At 39.5% G+C, this 25134-nt stretch overlaps 2 protein-coding genes across 2 annotated transcripts in view; both read right to left on the bottom strand.

Moving 5' to 3' along the window:
* The window catches only part of si:ch73-233f7.1 (uncharacterized protein LOC100537710 homolog), a 112390-nt gene extending 103059 nt beyond the window's left edge, over positions 1 to 9331 (bottom strand). Inside the window, exon 1 of the mRNA XM_033974410.2 lies at positions 9319 to 9331. The gene's annotated coding sequence lies outside the window, so the exon portion shown is untranslated. The remainder of the gene's footprint in view (positions 1 to 9318) is intronic.
* LOC117377603 (protocadherin alpha-C2-like) overlaps positions 1 to 25134 on the bottom strand; it is a 159887-nt gene that overhangs the window by 129461 nt on the left and 5292 nt on the right. The window lies entirely within an intron of this gene.

Genomic DNA, 25134 nt, shown 5'->3' on the forward strand with positions numbered 1-25134 from the left:
CTGAAGCCACGTCTACTGAAGGAACTAGTTACTGTCAAGCAAGGATTGTCGAGACTGATGAGGAAAATTGAGCTCTGCGAATCAATATGAGAAGTTTTACCCAATTTCTGGCACTGCAGTGGGCTGGGTATTGAAGAAAGGTTTTTTGGCACAAACCGCACTGCTTCCTGAGGTGGAGAAGAATGCAATCTGCACACAAAGCCCCCACATGGTTTTTGAATGGTCTTTGAGTCAAACCCTGGAACCTGTTGACTATTGAGGGCTAATCACTGCAGCACCTTACACTTCAGTTTTTAGTTATTTTGTTCTTCGACTGCTCCTTTTTGCCAGGAATCTGGAGAACAAACCAGTCACACGGTGATTTGACAGTTTTACGCCAGATGCCCTTCCTGATGCAGCCTCATTACTGTGACTGTGAACCATGGCGGTGTCTTACTCAGCGAAGCAACAAGAATATCCGCACAGCTCGGAGTTTGGGGATTTTTATAAAATTTTTATTTGTCAAAAAATACACTCAATTTAATCATGAAAACAGTGAATATTTCAAAGTGCAGCACAAACAAGTTTCCTTTCTCAACGCAGCAACACAATTTTACCGCTGTCACAAAATAAATTTGTAATATACCAAAAATGCTTGAATACTCGCCCACAAACCTGATATAAGGAAGTGTCGTAACCAGCAAGATGGAGGGACCAAAAGTGCGCGACTCGGGAGGACAGGAAAAACAGGCATCATGACAGTACCCCCCCTCCTAGTGGCCCAACAGACTGATACAGGTGGGAAGAAGGGGACCGGACGGAGGGAACAATGTCACTGGTGGGACACAAGGCAGTCCCTGGACGGAAGACGGTGTCCAGCGGAGCAGCAAGGGTCCTGAGCAGGGGAGGGCGGGTCGGGCGTGGACGGCAAGTGGGAGGCCTTACCCCGGGCACACTCCTGGCACGTGGAGACGTAGGCCCTAGTGTCCTTCTCTGGGATACGGGGCTGCAACACCAGTCCTCCCAGAGCCACTGTTTGGCGCTTCCTCTTAGGCCGTACCGGGCAGGTGGCCACAAAATGTCCTAGTCCGCCACAATAGAGGCATGCCCCCACTAGGCGGCGCGCCGTTGACGCTCCTCGGCCGACATGTCTGTCGGCCGAGGAGTTGCATGGGCTCCTCCGGGGGAAGGGTAGAAAGGCGCATCTTGGGCTGGACTGGCAGATGACATCCCTCTCTCCGGCCCGTCTGCAAACTGTCCTCTAACTAAATGGCCAGTGGAAACAAGGATCCCAGGCCGGGGGGGGATCCCTCTGGGGGCAGTGCTGTGCAGCGTGTCTCAGTCCAAGTTGGCGCATGATATCCCTCCTTCGCAGCCAGCGACAGCGGGCAAACCACGGTCCGAACAGGGGAAGGACGAGTCTCCCGCCGACGCTCCTGTAGCCGGTTGTCTATGCGGTTGACTGGCGTGATCAAAGCCCTCAGGTCGGAGGGCTTGTCCCGTGAGGCTAATTTATCTTTTAAAATGTCATTAAGTCCCCTGGAGAACACAGCCTTAAGCACGCTATCTGACCAATCCACTTCTGCAGCTAATGTCCAAAATTCAATAGTAAAATCCGCCACTGACCTGGATCACTGGGTTATACTTAGCAGGCAGGAGGCGGCGTCAGCTCGGTAGTGGGGATGGCTGAAAACCAACTTAAATTCATTCAAAAAAGTCTCAAAGTCTGTATTCTCCAAAGCAGAATTAGAAAATTTGGCCTCCGCCCACTGGAGCGCCCTTCCCCTGAGCAGCCCACAGACGTAGCGTATCCTGGCCGCGTCGGACGGAAAACGGGCTGGGCGCTGCTGGAACACGGACAGGCACTGGAAGAGGAAGCCCCGGCAGAGGCCTGGCTGACCTGCATATGGGTCCGGGTGGCGGCGGTAGAGGGCAGGTGCGCGAGCAGCGTGGCGACCTGGTTCTCCAGCTGCGACACCCGCTGCGCGAGAGACTGATTGTGCTCCAACAGGGTCCGGATGGTTTGCTCGTGCTGTCCGAGCACGTCGCCATGGTGAGTAAACGCCTGTTGAAGCGTAGAGTCAGGTCTAGAGTCCGCTTGGTCCATTTCTGGCTTGTTCAAGCCAGATGGAAACATGGACAAATTTTAAGATTATTTTTCTCATGTGTGCACAATTGTGTCTCACAAGATCCTGTCACATGCCTAATGGCAACGATCCTAATTTTTCATCATTCTGGACCAAAGGATACACAAAAACGCACAAATCCTTCCTGTTTGACGTGTAGTGTGAGAGCAGCCCTCAGGGGGAGCCACGCTAGGACCACTGTATTTCACCCCCGTCTGTAGCCTGTGACTTTAACAACCACTGCTGATTTAACTCCCTAATTCATCTACCTGCCTTATTTATGAGTCCAGCAGAGTTTTTAGTGTGCACTGATGGATCCCCCTCACTCCTCACTCTGTAACCCTTGGCACGCACATAAAAACTACAGACAGGTGGTAAAAAAAAAAGTCAGTGTGACTCAGAGGAGAGTGGAGCTCGCTTTTTTGTTGTAGCCAAAATAATTCATTTCTATTTCCGAAGGCCGTCAACGTTTTCAGAAGATTTTTATTTGGTGTGAGACTCTTGCACTGTGCCTCAAAAGAAGTTTCACTATCATCGTTTTCCCTCTTGGGGAATTCGACTGCTAACCAATTAAGTGACAAAATATATTTTCTGGATGTGCACTGGCGAAAGTTGGTTATACAACACTATAAAATGTAATGTAAAAAAGCTACTTCCTCACCTTTTCAATTATCCCTCATTTTAGAACAGTGAGAACTGCAAGTGCAATTGGCGACAACCTTTAAATATGCATTGACAATAGCGAGGGAGCAGACATAGCAATATAATATGAAGTAAATGCCTGAAGACAGAAATCTGCATGTATAAAGAGCATAACATTACAGACCAAGCCTACAGACTACAAAATCACCCTGTGAGCCAACAATATAAAACTGGGGGATTGGCTGTACTGAAAAATACATTTCAGTCTGAAATTGTGATTCTATAATATTTATTTGTAATTATTCTTTTCATTGAAGTCTGAGGTAGAGCTCAGTGTAAGCCAGAATAACACATTGCAAATGCATTGTTATTATTGACCCTACTCTGTGTATAAAATGTTTTCAAAGACGGCCTCTAACTGTTTTGTTCACGTCCTTGCCTCGTCCTCGGCTGGTCTTTGGCTGCAATGTCTCTCCAGGGAAGCTCAGGACATGCTGCGACAATGAGCACTGCCTTCCATCTGTAATACTCTCCTTGACATTATATAGAAGTTAATACATCGCAAATACTGAACACTTTACACGTTAAACACTTAGCTCTTTGCTGGGGGTCTTAAATGTATAAAAAATGAAATAGTTATATACATCTGATCAATATTAGTGCTAAATTATTTGATTCGTTGACAGCAGAAGCAGTTTTCAAAAATGACTAAGAACACATTCTCAGGGGTGAGGTTACAACACAACACACTTATAAAATACAATATCAAGTCATTTACATATTTTAAACAGAGTTGTGTCTTCAGTTGCTCATTTAGGATGTATGGGACTGTAATCCTTAACTACATGCTGTTCCTCTCAGCTTTGTAGAGTGACATCTCTCCACACATTAAAATATGAATGTAATATAAATGGAAATATCCGTAATAAACAAGCACCTCTTTGTTGTTTGACTATTGCTGTGTATTGAAGCTGCAAATACTCTAAAGTCTCTATCTGTAATGTTAACCCCAAATCTACAATTCTACTTTGGCTAAGACATGCCTCTGGTGGTCACATTATCACAATCTTTAAACACCAGCATCTTCTGCAGCTCAGCCTTTTCCATCATGAATTATGTAAATCCCCGCTCAGTGATGTGGGGTCAGCAGCAGGAGCGCCTGTGGATCTGATTTGAGTTCAGCATATGTCTGTAGCACCCACAGGGCGAGCCACGCTGTCTGTGTGATAGGACCAGAGCTGACCCAGAGCGGACGGTCATCTTATCTGCTTCTGCAGGGAGACCCACCACAGAACCACACACAGCCACATGGAGCTGCACTGACTGAGTTAAGAAAGAAATATAACACAGGATAGATACAAGACTACAAGCATTTTAGGCAAACAGTTAAGCAAACACTATAAGGTAATGCGATCATATTATTTATTCAGAGATTATTCTGGTTTATAAAACTCTCCATGGTCTTGCTCCACCCCACTGTCCCATATTTAATAAATAAACATAAAAGAAGACAGAAAAAAAATCCTATCTGAGTATGGAACTTATATATATATATATATATAAACATTTATACTAGAGGAACTCATTCAGACAAAACTGAGGCATAAAAACATAAACAAAACCAGCAAGATAGAAAGTTTCCTCTTCATAACCATAGTAACGCATGATAAATAAAAAACAATAAAATAAACATTTTGACATTTATTGTGTTGAGCTACTGAAAAGCAAGGGTTAACAATCCTGGTGCGAAAAAAAAGACCAACTCACCAGAGAGTAATTACAGAGAGTGAGGGATTAATAACCAAGCTTTAAATAAAATATGAAGGAATAACACAACATCTCTACAAAGAGTGTAGCCCTGTTTGTTCTCAAACATGAGTCATATGTACATGCTGATGAATGAAAGAGCTACACAAAGAAAAAATGTCTCAACTCAAATCATTAATATTCTGTTTGCAGGATCAAATCCAGGATAACATGCATGTGAATTATGACACAAAGTGGACAAATGGACTGGACATGTGTGACTGAAAACACAGTATTTTTAATTTAGCTCTGAGCACAGCCTTCACTGTTGAGATTTTTTGTGTTTAATGTTTGTGGACTGCACCAACTATCAGAACAACAAAACAATAAAACAAGAAAGCTGAGAAACACGATTAGGAACACAAATCCAAAACAGAGCTGGGAGAAAAACACCATCAGGGCCCGAATTGGAGAAAAGTAATAACCAATAATGTTTTATAAAGCTAACAGTGCACAGCCTTCTGTACACCAAACACAGTTACAGATAAGCTCTTGTAACTACAGCACTGTCTGTGTTATAAATGAGCCACCCTCACATGACCACTGTACAAAGGAACAACAATATACCAGAGTGAACAAAACACTGGTGGCAATGCAAAGTAATTAAAGTCCCTGCCAAAGTGGACAAAGACCGATCCCTGAATAAAACAAACAGAGGAGTGTGGAGGAAGAGATTATCCACTTAAACAGAACTGTTGTGCTTTCTAATGCTGTACTGCCTCGGCCTATAGATCACCTCCTCTGAAGCTCCAGAGATGCACACAAAATGTCTATGAAATAAAACAGATTTGGGTTTATGGCAAAGCCAGGCTGCTGCTGCATATAGAGTGCCAGTGTGCCAGTTAGCAAGACACTTCACCTTTCTGCCTTTATAAATGTGTTTGTGAGCATGCTATATGAGGAGGTCGTCTTAGTGACAGCTCTGACAACATCACTGTCACTACAGAAACATTCACATCTTAACTCAAGTAATTTTCACATTGTGGGACAAATAAATCTTCTCTCATCTTACCTTAGCTCTTATCTAACTCCAGATAATAATGCCTTACTCCGGTGCTGCACTTTATGGGCTCGTCGAGGCCTCTCAAAGCACTACACTGTGGTCATTATTTATTCACTGCATACTCAGGGGTGGTAAGCTACTATTGTAGCCACTGACATAACCACTCACACACCACATTCATACTAGACAAGGTGTGAAGTGTTTTGCTTAAGAGAGAGAGCAAATACAGAGCTTTGTCTGAGCAGGAATCGATCTTCCAACCACCAGGTTGATGGGCAGTGCTCTATCTCCTGAAAATTGTGTATATGAGATAGATTGTTAGATGTTTGTGAGGTTTTGACTATCAAAGAGGCCACATTGAATAGGTTTGAGCGATAGTGAACATGTTACTATAAATGTAACTGTAATTATAACATATATTATAGCATGTATATGTGTAGACTAAAGGAAGACCAAAGTGGGGATTCGCAGATATAAAAGAAAATAGATCATAGAAAAAAGTTCTCATCTTTTTTTTGTACAAAAATTACCATCAGGCAAATCACTGAAGTTGTTTTGTGTAAACGATGAATCCTTGTGTAGGTGCTGTATCAGTGGCCCCATCACGTCACTGGAGTGTCTGAATGCGTGTCAAGAGAAGTGGAGATCCATTCTGCTCTCGTAATTAACATCAAGCACCTTTCACTGTTGCCATAGAGAGCTGGGGCTGCAGTATTATTAACTGACACACAAAGCCACCCACAGAAAGTTATCTATCAGAACTATATCAAAATGTGGGACGTTTAGCCACTCCACTATACTATGGTAATGCAATCAGTGACAAAGACCAGCATATAGAGAGATCACAGAGTTTATGAGGAATTTCATGTCAATCACATTCACAAATAAGATGAGATGGCCCAGATTCCCAGCTCCATGAACGCCTCACAATACAGTCGATTTGCATCATGCAAGTTTATCATTGTTATTTCCCTATAGTGTGCAAAAGTGACAGATTAAATGGGACATGCAAACATCCCCTGCTCAATTAGATCACGTGTAATACCTTCAGTGATGTCATAAATGTCATTCATGTTTTATAGCTGTTGCATAAATAAGCAAGAGTTTCACTAAAGACGCCTTTTGAGATGTCTTATGAATGCCAATCAGAGTGTAAGACAGGATGTTAAAATGAATGAAACAAAAATAATGAAAAATTGACCTCACATTCTCCTCGTTTAATAAGGTCTCTTGCCACCATAGAGTGTAAAAAATAAGGTTATAACGGCAAATCCTCAATTCCAGATGTTCAAGTAACAGTGCAACCGAAAGACAAATTAGCATGATAATTACATGTTTACATAAAAAGATGAACTGTAACGTGAAGTTGGCTCAAGTGTGGCCATGTGACACTGTTGTTGCGTCCTTTGGCAAGACACTCCAAACAGAGTCGATGCTCACTTCCTTTTTGGAACGCGGCAGCTAGCAGGTTGGCTGTGTTCATTTATGAGTACAGTCTATGGTACAGATCAATGGCAGGTCAATAACGCTGTTTCATGAGGTTTTGATCATATTAACACCCGAAACAGATGCATCTTCTCCTGTATTTTCATTAGCATTATTTAATTTTACGTATATTTTTTATTAAATATTACACACAAAGTTTTCCAAATAATCAAAACCTTTCAAAAGAAGTAAACCCTGCTTTATCCTCAAACTTCGGCTGTCTGCAACCAGGAGGCGTTTGACACAGAAAGCTACAGAACCAGGGTTTTAGTGAGCACACAGTGACCTGGACGTCAGGCATGGCTAAGCAGGAAGTTTGAACAAAATGGGTTGACACTGACAGAAGCAGAAAAAAGACTCTTTAAAACTATTTCACCTCAGACATAAATTCACTAAACTTTTGTGCAAGGAAATAGAATAAAAAGTAATTATTTCTCAAAGTGGTTCATTTCATGCGTCTTTCTTTTCCATCTGAACTGGCATCTGTAAACCAGTCTAATTAAATTTCTTCATGCAGTTCTGTTTACCGGGGCACCAAGCGTATACAGTGGAGTGAGCCTGGCAGGTGGGCCACCATTAGACTAATGCTTCAGAGCAGGCCATTACTCACTAATCCGCACCACTGGGATTTCTGCACACTCGAGCTGCAAAACATGTTGGGCAAACAAACAGGTAAAAATGGATCTCTACCCGTTTCTACTTGTATGATCACGTCTTTGGATTCAAACCATCTGTTTCTTGCTGCTTAGAAATTAGAATTAGAATTTAGTGGGGGGGGGGTTATTGCCCAGTGCCCTTTCTGATGGCTGGCTCTACCACCATATCACACAAAGCTCATGTAGAGGCATGGATTGATAATGAAAAGCACAAGAAGATTTAAATGGAATCTGCCCATGTAAAGACACATTTATTTTGCATTGTAGTTATTTAAATGATAAGTTTAATATTATCTATGGATTTTATTAGGTTTAGTTTGTATGAGTATTATTGGATTTAGTTTGGTTGTGTAGTGAACTTTGTGGAGCAACCAGCAGGTGGCAGTAGAGCAAAAACTATAAAGTTTCCCAGCAGTCTTTGGTCTTCCTCTGACTTGCTCACTTCCACTTGCTGTTGTCTGGCCTGTTCTCTATGGTAAGACAGTTGATTTAAGAAATTCAATTCTAACATTTTGGTGAACTAATTCAAGTTATTTGCTGTAAATGTAGTGGTGAGGTGTAGCTGAGGGCCCGGCTCTGGAGCTCTCATGACCCTCTACTGTGGGCAATGGCCTGCTCCCCTGTCTGTGGTGATGTCATATTGGCATGATGAAATGGTAAATGGTCACATTTTTATATAGCGCTTTTTCACCTTCAAGGTACTCAAAGCGCTTTACAACAAGGAACCACTCACCCATTCACATACACATTCATACACCAGTGTATGCAGACACTGGTGGTGAGGTGGGTTAAGTGTCTTGCCCAAGAACACAATGACAGCATTCATCTGTATGAGCTAGAATCGCACCGCCAACCTGTGGATCAGTGGATCTGACCGCTCAACCGATGATGGTTTTTTTTTATTTATTTATTTATTTATTTGAACCACCAACCTTCGGATCAGTGGACAAACATTCTACCAACTGAGCTACTGTCACCCTGGCATGAGAATGAAATACTTAAATCAGCTATAAACTAATGTCAGTTATTTCTCAGGTTATGGGATTTGAATCAGCTGCACCCTGCAGTGCATCCTGCTGTGTGGCCTTCTTCTAGCCCTTATAGTGAAACTGGTCTTTAAAATGTTAAACTTGTAACTGAATGGCCAGAAAGTCATTGTAATCTGTGAAAAAGTGAAAACTATACTGGTCCTTTAATAATGAATGAATTATAACAATCAGAAATTCTAAAAACAGCTTTATGCAATTTAAAATTAATGCCATGGTTTAAACTGGAGCTCACTTGCCTCCATCAGTGAGCAAACCTGTGTGCCATATACTTAGGTTTTATTCCCCAAACTAGATTTGGGGTGGCGCTGTTGCAACACTTATTTTCTACTGATGTGCCAACTTGTTAACCCCTTGATTGCCACACATGGTAGTATTAGGTGTAGTTTGTATGGGTTTTATTGGATGCATTGTTTATAAATGGTTAATAATTACTGTCTTTAATATATTTCCTGTCCAGCTGTAAATGTAAAGCTGGGTTGTGCAGTTTCACTACTGCGTAAAGAGATATGTTTCTAAAAATATACGACAAGTCAGATAACTAACCCAACCTAAAGCCCTCTTTTTTAGGAAACTTGACAAAATAAAAGTGACACTGAAGTACCGTTAAACCCATATGCTTTAGCTCAACATCGCTCTTCCGCCTCTGTTGTTCAGGGCAGCTTTTTAACATTAGCGATCACTTTGAGTCTTGACAGTTTGAAAAAGAAATGAGAAGTTTAATAAGCTTGTGCCAGGACAGTGCTCGGCATTTCAATGAAGCCTGCAGCCTGCAGCACCGAGCAGAAGAACCCAAGGGAGCACTAGAGCAAAAAAGGTAACACCACTGATAATAACATGTGTGATGTATATCAAACCTTCACATATTGCATTGTGAATGCAAAAATGAAGAGAGAAATTAACTGAATAGGAATCTGATTGTGAGAGGAAATGGTGTATGGCAGACATTCCACGTGAATAAGAGACACACGTCCTCCTCTACATCATTCAAGATTTCTACTGACAGTGTTGTGTCTGCTCATAATAAACAGGTCACATAGAATAGTCACACAATCAACCTCTCGTATGTATCCATGAGTGGCTTCTGCAAGTGTGGCCAACAGACGCAGCCAAACAGACTCATGCCTACCAGACAAGCAGTGAACCTACAATGGCCCCATATGCCGAGAAGACGGGACTCGCTCAGCTGGCTTGTTCACACTTTGTGTTTTTAATCAGTTTACTTATTATCATCCATCCATATTCTTCCGCTTATCCGGAGCGGGTCGCGGGGGCAGCAGTCTAAGCAGGGACTCCCAGACTTCCCTCACCCCAGACACGTCCTCCAGCTCCTCCGGTGGGATCCCAAGGCGTTCCCAGGCCAGCCGAGAGACATAGTCCCTCCAGCGTGTCCTGGGTCTTCCCCGGGGCCTCCTCCCGGTAGGACATGCCCAGAACACCTCCCTAGGGAGGCGTCCAGGAGGCATCCTGAGCAGATGCCCGAGCCACCTCAGCTGGCTCCTCTCAACGTGTAGGAGCAGCGGCTCTACTCCGAGCTCCTCCCGTGGGACCGAGCTCCTCACCCTATCCCTAAGGGTGCGCCCAGCCACTCTGCGGAGGAAACCCATTTCGGCCGCTTGTATCCGAGATCTACTTATTATCATTTGTACAGTAATCAAAACCTTTTGGCAGTGCTACCCTCCAGGTCAATATCTCAGTAACCTTCATTTCACATTCCTCCATGCATTTTATGCTTAATAACATTCATTTTCAGTTTGTGCTTGCTCGAAGTGCTCATTAAACAGCTGACTAACTACATTAACTTTTTGTGAATTAAAAAAAAAACTCTTTTCTGCAAAATGGGCCGACAGATTTGATTAGATTAAAATGTGTTGCCTGCCAAGAATCTAATAATAGCCATTTTCTTGAACTAAACTAAACATGGCGATTGCAGGACTGTAAAATATTATGAAGTGTTGGTGATGCTAATTGCTATAGACAGTGGATATAATGAGCACCATTCACAAATAATGATGAATCTGAGGCTGGACAGTGATAAATAGAAGTGTATTCAAGCCAGTAATGCAATGAAATCACACGGACTGTTTGCTGTGTAGGGTTTGTCTGTTGGACTTCAAAAAAGCAACACATCTCTAAGAATCCTCCACTACATCAGGACTGGGTAAATATGTAAAGGCTTCAAAGTTACTGCAAATGTAATAATGGAAAATCTACCAACAAAAACAAGCTATGGAACAGAAGGGTGAATTACATCACAGCGATTGGCTCCATGCAGCTAGTCCTTTTTTAGTAAACCTCTCCAATAACCACAACTCAACTTTGTTTTGTAATTTTTAGAACAAGTCCATAAGATGTGGATTGTAAAGTAAGGATTTTGTATAAGACTGTATATATAGTATACATGGACATAAACACGTAGGCTCTTTTCAAGGGTTCTGTAACGTGGACGATTGGAACCAGATTCTCATTTGTCTTTCTAGTGTATATGCATTTTATCACAACAAGCAGGGCAGGCAACATGAGAGAGAGATTTGTTCACAAAAAACATATTTGGCATCATAATAATAGTTTGATTTTTAATTACTATTATTGTAGTACAACGTTTTATTTAGATAATGCATAATTCCAAAGGGTAAACACACTCAGTCTGGTCAGTGTGTGATGAGTTTGTAAATAAAATGAGCTTTCACATTGACTTCTGTCGTATAAATAAATAGTAAAAGAGTCTTTTGAACAGCTTTGAAATAAGTTGATCCAAAAGATTTGGATTCCATAAGAGCTGAAAGTCCCATCACTTATGGACATAGCTGACCTGGGCACGCTTATGGCTCAATTGACTCCAATTCACTTTCTGTTGAAAAACTGTGGCCTCTCTCTCTGTAAATGCTGCTGTAGGGCTCGTTATTTTGGTCTTAAAATGTTCATATGAAGCGGCTCTTCATGATCCTGGGGTATGTATTTCACTATTTTGTCCGTAAATCAACACTCACAACATTAATGACAGAAAAATCAAGCGCTTTCTGTCCCTGTGGTCACTTCTGCTAGTGTTAGCAACAGGTTTCATTGACAGCATTGCTAAATGGTGCAGATGGGAAGGAATGCTACCTTCAACAGCTTGGATTGGCTCTTTGGTTGCAAATATGGAACTCTATTCCAAATTCAGCCCTATAACTTCTAGCCTTGATGAGGTTTATTTGACTAGAGCTGAACGCTGTGGGTGGCGTCACACTCACTTAGTTCACTTCTTTATACAGTCTATGCGACTAACCGGTAATACATAAACATCTTTTTTTTTCTAATTCCTGAGATTTGAACCTTTAATATTATAGTCATAAATGCAGTTCTTATGAAGACATTATGAAAGGTTACCAAAAAGTTTATAATCATATTCGGCCAAATACAATGATTTTCTTACACTGTCCAAAAACTGCATTAATTGAATCCATGTATTAGCATTCATTAGGCACCTTAATTATGCAAGGCAGCAAAGAACAGGGACATCTAGGGCACATTGTTACTTCTAAGAGTTTAGAGTGCTCTTTGGGCCCATTTATTCAACATACAGCTTTTTAATGATTTTTTTGAAGTAGCCTCCAGAAACTACTAAAATAATACAATAATTTTGACTTTTACCACCTGCTTACTTCAGATCTGCTTTACTACATTATGTAACACTGCACAGGCGGGTTTGATTTAGAGCACCTACAAGTTGGGCCACTTCCAGATAAAAGTGCAGATATTGCAGAAGTGATGGAGATATACAAAATCTGAATATGGAGTATTTCCTCTAAAATTAAAATGATAAAGCCCTTCCAAAAAAATAAGGGTAAAGTGGTATTTCTGCAATGTTGTTAATTTTATGATCCATTCTTGTTTTGTATGATACTTTAACCTCAATTTAGACACTTCCAGGCAGATTTCAGCACATTTTTGATGCATTATTAAAATATATTATATTATAAAATATTAATATATATATATATATATATATATATATATATATATATATATATATATATATATATATATATATATATATATATATTTGAATATTATTGTTATCAAGATAATGCAAAAAACATACATTGAGATTTATGTCAATTTCACCCACCCCGTCTTCCATATTTTGCTTAGTGAATTCAAACACGCCAAACAGAATCCCAAATGAACTGCACAGGGGACCGAGATCAAAGTTTTCAACCAGAAAACTTTCATTAGTTTTCATAACGCTTCCCTTATGTCTATCACAGGTGGAGAGATAATAAGTGTTTGAGCAAGAGTTACACCAATCAGAGCCAGCCTCTGTCATCTGTCTCTTTGAGGAAACATGGACTGCAGCAGGAGACAGATACCACTGCATTACACTGCCTCATCGCTCCATCATGGGCTCATTAAAGGACTTTGTCTAAGACTCGGTTCCCATTTATCTCTGCTTATCGTTTGCACCTCTACAACTAGCACCTCTTTCTTCACCCCAGCAGCTGCAGCAGCCATACAGTTTTTAGTCCATTCCTTTTTACTTCTTACTGTGCTAAGGCAGATAAGATAAGACACAGCTTAGTTCATTTGCACCTGTGTCAGCAAATCAGACAAATTAGCTTCTCTCAGTGGTATTAGACTTAAGAAAAGCACAAAGGATTAGTACAATTTGCACAGCAGCATAAAATTGTTTTAGTAAATATTCAGAGCTGATGATTATAACAAAAGAGATGAGACAAAACAAACAAAGCTAAATTTGTTGCTATAATTTTCTTTTTCTTGGTTTTGCTGGAGGGAGACATGGCTTTTGTTCCTTAAACTGAACGTACATATCAGTCAGGGCATGGGTATAGATACTGCAGTATTTTTTTAACTGTTTTGAATGGGTTTAATACACTCACATTGAGGATTTTACTACAGGCGTCTCAACAACACAGTTTTCAAGTCCCTGGCCAAAACTTTGAGGATTTTTACAAAAACATGATATTTAACAATCTCATGATATTAAGTTTGTTTCACTTTATTTAAAAAAAAAAAAAGAAAAAAAAGTGGAATAGTAGCCATGCTGTATTGAGGGATTTATAAAACCATAGAGGTAACTTTCAGAATAGCCCTAATTGGCCCTAAATGTACATAAAATATAAAACACACTTTTATTGCTTGACTGTACTACTGCATATTATTAACGCTACATATAAACTGTGATCACAATTAACTGAGTCATTTGGGTTTCCAGTTTCAGTGGGAGATATTTTTACATAGACTTTTGTTTGAACAGCAGCTAAGTGAGAACTCACCGTCACTTCATCTTCCTCATGCTTCCATCTTAAACACATTAACACAGTCACATCCTCAGTGTGAGACAGTCTATATAAATATAGAAGATTATTACTCCTAGGAACAGAACTCTTGTATGGCATACTTTATTATTATTTATTTTTATTTGGGCTGATGACTATAAAAACAAAGAATTATCTTTTTACATTATGAGGATATTTGTTGTACATTTTAATCATTTTGATAGAACACAATAAATAAAACTATTTATTAAGTGCCTAAACACAGCAACATTTTTCCTGATTGTAAAAACAAAATGAGAAACAACAATCGTGCCTCTTGGGACAGTGTGGCTGCTTGAAGTGCTGCTTTGAAAACATACACCTTTAACAAAGTCCATCTTGAATCTTAACTATAATGTGTTATACTCTTCTGTCACCACTAAGTGGCAGTATACTGACCTCATATGTGGACAGCAGGACCTTGTAGAGAAAAGAAAATGGACTGTGGCCTAGACAACCCAAAATGTGTTCGTCAGGTCCTAGGATGAATTAAACATGTAAACTAAAAATAAAATAAAAACTAAAGGCACTTCAATGGGGAAAAAACACTGTCTTAACCCACATTTATATTATCCTCAAGTCCTGTACTAAAAATTGGAACTCATTTTTGGAATGTTCAAAATTCCATAATGTTGCAAATTTGAACACAAATCACCAGTAAAAACATAACCAGCTTGATGACTATAATGAGAATAAACAATAAAGTATGTATTTAAACATAGAGGACACTAGAGCATTAGGTAGGTAGGTTCTGTGGCCCTAATGGGTCTTTGTAAAATGTAGGCTTCCCAGTGCCACCTTCACATTGTTAACACTAGGGATGCATTGTGTTTCTTTTTTTCAGTGTCTGAACAACAAACCCCAGAAAGAATCTAATGAGACCTCCAGGGGACATAGTGTAGCCCTCCATCCCTCCAGGATTATCCTCAGTCTGGTGGGCCGGCACCAGCCCCCTCAAACACCGCATCAGTGCTCTGTAAAACAACTCATAAATAAGAGGCTTGTGGCATCACTTTTCGATTAACTAGTGACATTGGAAAAGTCTGTCTACTAAGTAAATCTCATTTTTATGTAACATTGATTCACTTTTGCTCTCATTCATGCTCAAAAAGTCTGAATGAGAGCCATTATCTGCAGTTTGTACAGTCTACATTATTCTTATAACTAAGTATTTCAAAGTACAAAAGATTTCATACAAGGTTTAATTCACGTTTTCACAAGAACAATAGCTACAGCAGAATGATCTGGTTTCACAACTGGGCTGTTTACACACAGTTTCAGTCTCACTCATCAATAGGATATGGATTTTTCAAAAACGTTTGATTCAACCAGATTACCAGCTCACTCTGAGATTACCTTAAACTCCTAGCTGTCTGATCAGCAAGTGCCTTTGCTTCACTAAACATATCATATGATGCAGATTATGTGGATTTCAAAAAGATTCAGTTTTCTTAAGTACTAACTTTTGCGAGCAGCTATAATTTAACAGCCAATCAGAGCTTCCCTGATCAGATGAGAACAAATTATTCATACAAAGCAGTGCAGCACGAATAGATTTCATCCAATCAAAGCAAAAATAACTTGGACTGAATAAAACTTTTCTTATATAATTCTAATAGAATAATAACCTGCAGAGCTCCAGAAATGTACAAGACTTACTTATATTGTCTTAAGTGTTTGCCACTTTCACAACATCAGAGTTGGATTAACTACACAGATTGCATTTAACATCTGCTCTTGTGACACTGACTTGACCTTTGTAAATGTCACAGATGAAGGGCAGTGGAACAGCCCTCTTTGCCATGTGTGGCCTCACCTCTTGTTGTGGTCGAGCGGTGTCATATATTTGTGTCAAAGGAAAATCCCCAAGACTCTCTGTTTAATAAGCCTTTACAGCACGAGCGAGCTAAGGAGGGCAGCAGCAGGAAATGGAGAATTAAGATGGAAAGTCATGCTGTGACATTTTAAACCGCTAACCTTTCACCGAGTGCTTTGTTAAAGGGAACCTGCTTATATGAAAAAACAACACTGCCCTGTCTCTGTCTGTAGGTAACTGTATTTACTGAGTAGACACATGTCATTGCGTGGGTTTAGAACATTTATCCATCTTCCATTATGAACATATTATATATTTCAGATCACAAGACAGATGTGTTTATGTTAATCCTGCACAATGTGACTGTAACAACAAACTTTTGATCAACACAAAAACAAGTATAAAGAAGTGGACTAAGTGAGTGTTGAGGCTAGCAGTTAAAGGGGAAAATCTGGAGCCGAGTTCCACATGTGAAATTCTGACTTCAAGTATCATAGTGACCAAAGAACTAGTCCAGAGCTCGACTGTGGAATGTAGCTTACCACCCGCAACTCTGGTTTAGCAGGGAGCTGTCAATCAAACCTGTTGCTAACACCAGCAGGAGCAACCTCGGCGAAAGAAGACACCTGATTTGTCTATTATTTGTTTTTATATCTTCATTTATGGACACAATAGCAAAATATAAATACCAGGATCATGTAGAGCAGGTTAATATGAACATTTTAAGAACAAAATGACGAACCTGACAGCAGCAGTTACAGAGACAGGGACGACGTTTTTCAATAGAAAGTGAACTGGAGTCAATGGAGCCGGAAGCCCGCCCATGATCACTTACCATTTGGAACATGGGGCTAAGCAGGTTAGCTATGTCCATTTATATATACAGTCTATGGCCACAATGCAATACTGAAAGGCATTATTTGCTTGTTAATAGTTTAATAAATCCGATTTTATATTGGGTTGTATTACAATTTACAAACTTGACAAGAACTCAAAGCGCCACACTAGAGCACTATTCATACTCAAGGTTGCCAAGTTGCTTCTGTGGCCACCGATGTCCTGGGCCTGAATGTCATAAACCTGGCTTCCAGTCTGTGCCAACTGTCTCCCATTACCTTCCATCAATCATTCACTTGTCATATTCATTTTGGGTGATGTGCCTTGCTCAAAAATATAGTGAAATGTTTGGAGCTGGGATCAGTGTGCAATCATTTGAGAATAAGAAAAACACCCTGCCACGTGAGCCATAATTCTTAGAAAGATGACAAAAAGTAAGTAGTAATGATCAGTAGATGTATTCATAATGCAAAATTCACATCAAATACTGGGTCAAGGTTGGTCATTTATCTTGTTGTTATTGCTTTCCCTGGAATATTCCACAGTATGGCATTGGATATATTTATCTTCATGAAAACAAGCGGCTGACACCTCCAAGCCAAACTTGGGGCCGGATCTTTGGAGAGGAGACTCCTGCTCGCAAAAAGAATGGGTGTTTTTGAAAGCTTGTTAAGATGTTGCTCTTCAAACACTTGTAACTGAATAAATGCAAGAGGTAAGTTTAAAGAAGACATGTTGTGCTTTCGTCTGCTATGTAGTTAGAATTTATGACACCCGTGGGTCATTATGTTGTAAATTGAACATTTGAAATCACAGTATTCATCTGAAATTACTTATGAACAAATAAAAGAAACAAGTCCGCTCATTTGCGAGTTAGAAAACTGCAGTGCCCAGTGGGAGCTGAGAAGAGTCGTGTAGCTGTGGGCCCCTTCTATGGATAGCCACAGACCACACTCATGAGTAGTTAGTTCCATCTGGGCCAAAATGACTATGGGACACTGTCAAATCCTGCGTGTACCACTGATTACCAAAATTAATTGATTGGAAATATGGCATCTTGAAAATATACGATTAAGTGCTCAAACATGCCCGAATCACTCCAAAAACAACTTCAAGAGGGTAAATGAAAATGGAAAACAACTATAACATGGTTAAAAGCTCTAAAAAGTCAATTTTGCATAATAGGTCTGCTTTAATGTAATATGTGGAACATGTCAGGCAAAGCAATAACATCTCCATGGAGAAAGGCGGGTGGCAGAAAGGATCCATAGTGCACCTTTAACTATTCTTCCTTAATACATGAAGCGGCAGGACTGAAAGATAAGGCTAACAGGCAGGGTAATCATAACAATACTAGCCTGTCACAGTGGTAATCATGAGTATAATTACAGAGCTGACACAAGTGCTAATCAAAACGCTGATGGCACAATAATTGAATATCGCAGCTTTTCTCTCTCACTTCATTGTTTGTCATATTGAAGCAAATGACTATTTAACATATTTTACAGATACTAAATTGAACTTCAGAGAGACATGTTTTCTTCACCACATTCACAAAAGACCAGAATTACTATTCTGTAAACAGCAGCTGCCACATTCACTTCCCTTTGTAAGTAAAACAGCGGACCACCTCGCTCAAGTGTGCTCCACTTGTTCTGTCCATTTCTAAAGATATATTTGCTGCTAGTTCCCTGGGATCCAGAACACACACTTCTTCAGTACTTTACAAAGATGTGAGTCTGGTCACTGGTGAATCTCACCGTTTTCAAATGGGTGTGATTGACAGGTGGATTAGCCAATCAGGGACAAACAAGGTCCTTTTGTATCTGAAACCAGGGGAGTGAAAAACATCTGATTTCTGCAGAATTAATGAGCGAAGCATTAAACTCATCTGATAAATTAGATTTTATTTGTAAATCATAGGTGACCAATGAGGTCCTTTGTTTCACTGTGTCATTGAAAAAAAATCACATTTGACTGGGCTTGAGATGAAATGGAGGACGAGGAGAGGAGTCAATCTGTATTCAAAAATTAGAGAGATGTCATACTGGATGGATTTACCAGGCAATGCTGCTAGTGTTAACAATTACAGAAATATGAATGAATCCAGAGTTGGTTAAGTATATGTTGGTATTTACACAGTTTTGTGTATTAGTACACATCCATTAGTGCCGTAGTTCTGTGGGGAGATATGTAGAGCTTTAATTGGGCCAGTGTAATATACAAAGGTATATACAACCTTTTTTTGATCACCGCTGTTTTGAGCTGTCAGTCCATTCTCCACAGAGCTTTTATGTAAATGTGTAGTTCCCCAAACTGTGGCTTAAACTTAGAGCCCAGAATTTGGTGCTCCAAATACACCCCTATAAAATACAATAGAAAGTATTTGTATTGGTTAAGTATGTATGATTTATTTGAAGCTTAAACTGCATTAATGCATTGTTTGTGTTTCACATATCATATCTTAGTGTACTGGGCATTCATTTAATTTCATTTATCTTTATTTAAACAGTGAGAGCCCAATGAGAGTACCACACTCTCTTTTTCATGAGAGCCCTGTTACAATAAAGAACAATACAAACAAAACTACAGAGGTCCATTTAAAACATTAAAACAGGAGCAGGTGTAAGTATACATATTTATCAACACATTATTAAAGTGCATTAGTGGCACCAGTGTATTTAGTTTTGCATGTGTTTGTAATGAAACATTTTTGGGAAGCAAAATAACCAAAAGCTTATTTTTTTTCCACATTTCAGTTCTAGTGTGGTCGGTTTTTACACTTAGACAATCATAAGATCGTGTTTAAAAAGTTTCCATATCAAAGTTCAACAAGTAAGTGAGACATCTGGGCAGTCTATTAAGGAGTCCCTCATAAATACAATAGAGTGTTGTTATCTTCTGACAGACAGTGATGGCCCAATTACTTTTTCATAGACCTTCTTCTAACTGTTTGCAGACCATTACTACCCAGTGAAGTCATTCAAATTCAAATTTCTGCATACAATAGACAAAAACCACGCGATTATTCAAAGCTAGTTGATTTAAAACAATAGAATGGGTGATAAAGCATAATGCACAGTGGCTGTATTGGATTCAGGACAGTTTCTATTTAAAGCCTGTTTGTGTTGAGAGCAGCTGTGCTTCAGCGCATGGGGTCAGAGTTGAGGTGATTGTGTCTAACAGCGCTGGCCGCAGCCCTGAATGACTCTGTTGTGTTCAGGTGAAGGACGGCTCTCTGTCGCCGTGGAGATCTGCACTTTCAGCTTCACATCAATGACAGGCCCTTTCCGTGATGCATGGGACAAAAACCTCAGTGTGATATGTCTAGTTGTGCTTGTATGCAAAACAATGGAGGAAGAAGTACAGACTTTTCACTTTAGCAAAAAAAGTTTTCTTGATTCAGAAGTATTAAAGTCAAAAGGACACACACATACATAGATACAAGATCATTATACTATTGGCCCTATTTCAAAATGGAATATGTGTTGCTAGTATTGGTGCTCAACTGGAACGGTTTTACTTAGGACCCAAAAGCAGCACACAACCGTTAATTCAACTGTTTATTGTCCAGGCTTATCAGGACACAGGAAAAAGAAATACAGTAGTAGTACAAACCCTGTGAAAAAGTTAACTTGTTTTGTGGCATCGAGCACGTCCACTAACTGTGAAGTATCAACAGCAAACAAGAAGTGCATGTAAAATCAGGCTTCTTATACTGCAGGTAATGAGAGAAACTGGATCCAGGTGTGTCAGCTGTCACATCAGGTAAGCCGACGCCCAGGTGAGAGGAGAGACGGAAGGAAGAGGGAGACAATAGGGAAAACAGCAGAAGGGTTGATACTGACAGTTGTTTCCTCATCACAAACAGACCTGGAGTTGTGTTTTGTTTCATTCACACAAGTTTAACACGCCCCTGCATAGTTCTATTCTCAAGCAGAAAACACCTTGTGGTCATGTGGTAATACAGGAAGTGCTACACTGTATTTTTGACCCTTTAAGGACGGAGCACATTATAGACCAGTATATCTCGCCTAGGCTTTTATTCTTTTTTTAGCCATAAAATTCATGTTAAGGGAAGTATCACAATATACTACCTCTATTTTACATATCCATCCATATTTTTCCATTGACGCATTGAATAACTGACTGGTAAAATCCCCGCGGCACCTGCTCTCTGATTCGTCATCTCCGAGGGACAACGTAAACAGATTACCGTGATGACAGTAATGTATTTAAAGAGCCCCATGCCTCTGCTTTGAGATGCTGTTTAAATGTACATGAGAGCACAGTTGGTTGCGGAGTTACGGTAATAGAAAGTCCGCAACAGCGCTCTATCGGAGACAATAGAATCCGACACTATAGGGTTAAACTTCATACACCTTCACTAGAATCGTTTTGGATTATTCAGCCCTGAATTTTCAATCTCTACTAAAGGTAAAAGGAGCTGTTAACTAGAAAACTACTGCTATATGACGTCACAAAGTGGAACAGGGGATTTTGAGCTTTGGAGATGCAAACAGACTAATAATAGTTACTCAAATGTGTGAATGAAACAAAACACAACTCCTGGTATGTTTTTAAGAAGCTAACAACATTCTAACATGGCTTAAAGTTCACAGCCAGTTTTGCATAATATAGGACCTTTAAACATTCAAGACAAACCAACAAACAACCCACAAACGAGATGAGTTTTGAGCACGAGTATACAGTAAAATGAGTGGGATAATTGATAGCATGCCCCAGTGTTGAACTATGCATATGCGGGTTCTGACAAACAAACCAAACAATAAGCAGAAATGTGTCACTCAAACACCTCGGCGCCATCTCCTCGTCTCTCGCACGTGTTTGATCATTATCTTTGTCTAAGCCCTGATTTATACGCGTAATATATTTCACCCACAGTGTTGTTCAGTAATAAAATCTTCATGTGTTATTGTTGATCTTCCAAAAATATACTTGAAACACTCAGCTCATCATCCCACTGATTATTCTCCCAGCGTTATATTGCCAGATCTATCACAATATAAACTATGCATTCATATTCGCACTAGTCTACAGTTACAGACTTTAGTCCAAAAACGTCATCTCTTCTTCAGTGAATGTGTTATTTTGAGCTATAAAAAAACTAATTAAAATGTGTAACTCCAGCCTCCACCAGTTCCCATTGTGAGGCAATGCATTATGGCTGCTATAAAATGAATAATGATTATTACACTTTCCACTTTATTGAGAATGAGAAATGCAACTGCTTGGAAGTGAACGTTAAATACGAGTTTTACAATACACTAGTTGCTGTGTATTTGCAATCAAAAGTTTGTCTTCTGTAAAACTAATTATAACTACAAACTCCAAGATATTATCGGTCATCAGCCTATCGGAAAGTGGAGTCTGGAGTCACACGGGGGATTCTTCAATTTCAATTCTAGGGTAAATGGTTTTAAAATACCACAGTTAGCCTTACTAGTATTTCTCAGTTTAATGGCTGGTATGTCTTGGACTGATACCATAGACTGTACAAATAAGTGGATTAAGAAAATGTGACGTCACCCACAGCGTTCGGCTCCAGTCAAATCGAGGCTAGCGGTTATACGGGCGGATTTGGAGTATTTGGAATTCCGACTGCAAGTATCATAGCAACCAAAGAGCCAATCAAGAGCGAGGCTGTTGAAAGTAAGCTCCCTGTCAATAAAATCTGTTGCTAACGCTAGTGGGAGCAACATTGAGGGAAAGAAGGCGCCTGATTTGTCTGTTATTAATGTCCATATCTTGATTTACGGACACAATGGCGAAATAAAAACACCAGATCATGTAGAGCAGGTACATCTGAACATTTTAAGACCAAAATGATGAGGCTCATTGCAGCAGTTAAGATAAGATACGATAAGATATGCCTTTATTAGTCCCAAAGTGGGGAAATTCCAGTATTGCACCGCACAGTTAAAGAACAGAAGGAAAATGGTACATGCAATAAAACAAGATAATAGATAAATAGCTTAAAATAATTTTAAAAATAGACTTAAAAATAAACTAAAAATAGACTCTAATATAACAGTTATAGAGAGAGGGGACAATTTTTCAATGTAAAGTGAATCGGAACCAGAGTCGATGGAGCCGGAAGCGTGCCCATGAGGTTTTTTTAAGTTACAGGCTAGATCTGCGGAGAGGTAACCCCCGCACCCAGAATAATGCATGTAAATTAATAATACCTTTAAAGCCAAACTTGGGAATATTCCAGGCACAGCTCCAGCATCTCAATAGAGACAAGCAGGCTCCAGAACAGTTCACATAGTGCAACTCTCAATATGTCCTTACTCAAACTACTGCATCCACACAATAAATAAAACTCCTCAAAATAAGTATATACTTATTGCTTATTGTTGACCAGTCGTTGTTTTTGACTATGCAACCTCCTGAATCAACATCATTTGAACAAACTCTATCACATTTTGATTGAAAAGCAGTTTTAAGTGTTTTTCTGGCGCCACTGGGAGAGCGTATTCTTTAATGATAAAACTAATCCAAAAGTCTGATTTCTCTGTTGGACTTTCTCTAATGAAGAATAGTCTGTATCAGGCACATCCAGGCGCTGGCTCTGTGCCGGAGAAACCAGGGATGGCAGGAGGACACAAAATGGAGGTGTTTATTTAGACAAGGCCGTAGATGCAAACAAAAGAGGAAGAGGCTGGTCACAAGTGAACGAGTGAACACAAAGGAACGGTCCCTCTGAAAACTGCTGTGCTGGAAGGAAGCTAAAGTGATGTAATGCAATACAAACATGGTTATTTATCAAAAGATCAACGTCACATGGTCAGAGAAAAGGGAGAAATAGCTGATGTGACTGTATGAACGAGAATAAAAAGAGCTAAAGTCATACAGGTCATACATAAAATGAACTTGCATGATGTCTCTCTTGATATTACGGTTGTCCAAAGTATTGAAAATCTGATACTAAATTATATTAAAACTGGTATCAAAACTAGATACTCATTTGAGCAGGTATCAATACTTAAAAGTCACATTCACAGGACAGAAATGAACCTTTTCCTAAATAGGTGAGGACATGCATCAGACTAGTAAACACTGAAGGACCAATATGGACGACTGAGGGATCAAACAGATATAAGGCCACGTGGTGATATAAATGAAAGTACTGTGGTTTCATGGTATGTTTTGGGGGGGGGGAGAAATTTTACTATTGTGACAGCACTAGGTCACAGTAAATCACAATATTTGGATTGGAATATAGACAATAAATGATACTGGATAAATAGTGTCCAGATATTTTAATAGAAATAATGTAAAAAAAAAAAAAAAAAGATTGAGTTTTTCAGTTTTTTTTCTCAATATGACCAAATTAAAGAGCCCATACTAGTCTATTTTCTAAGTTGTATTTTGTTTCATTCACACATGTTTAACTCACAAACCCTGTATATTTAGGCTGAGTTCTTCTCCCAAACAGAAAACACTGTTCCACCTTGTGATGTCATCATGTGGTAATACAGGAAGTGCTCCACTGTGTTTTTAAACTCCATACACTTTCACTAGAATCATTTTGGATAATTTCAGCCATGGAATTGTCAAGCTCTTCTGAAGTAAAGGTAAAATGTAGCTGTTAACTTGAAAACTACTGCTTCATGACATCACAAGGTGGAACAGAGCATTTTGAGCTTTGGAGAAACATGCTCAAACATGTAAGAATGAAACAAAACACAACTCCAGGTATGTTTTTGATGAGGTAAAACTCACAAGAGTCAATTTTGTGTAATATATAACTTTTACTTTAAACTGGGTTAGAGCCCTTACCACAACAATCCTTATTACTGACATCGTTTAAATATATATATACATTTTTTTCATGTTATTTCTTGTCTATTAAATACCAGATGGGAACAACTTCTGAGTGCAGAACAATAATTCTATTTTCACATTGTTAAGCTGCCATTATAATATGGTAATGAACTGACTGAAATGATAAAATATAAATTGAAAGAAGAAGGAGAGGCATATGGAGACACAGGAAAGCGTACAGGGTGAACAGCTGCTGCATGCAAACACGCCAGACGTCTACATATTTCATAGGCTCAACATGTGAGCATTATATATTTGTTTATGTTTGAATCAATCCAAAGTGCTGCTCTATTGTGTGAAGTGGGGACAATAGTTGTTTTACAAGAAAGAGCCAAAACCATTAAAAGTTATTTGAGTCAGAACTGTCAGAAAAAGAGTGTTGTATGCAAATGTCATTGAGGATGTAATTGGCTGCCTATCTGTATTAACATATTGCACTTTATTAGCATATTAATGTATAGCAGTCTGAGGAAAGTTGCACAATATGGACAAAATGCATTCAGTGACGAGTGCGTGTTCTCAGAGCTCAGAGGCTAATGATGATAAATGATCCTCACGAGGAAACTCTC

This window comes from Periophthalmus magnuspinnatus, chromosome 10 (genome assembly GCF_009829125.3).
Source record: "Periophthalmus magnuspinnatus isolate fPerMag1 chromosome 10, fPerMag1.2.pri, whole genome shotgun sequence".
NCBI classification, from domain to species: Eukaryota; Metazoa; Chordata; class Actinopteri; order Gobiiformes; family Gobiidae; genus Periophthalmus; species Periophthalmus magnuspinnatus.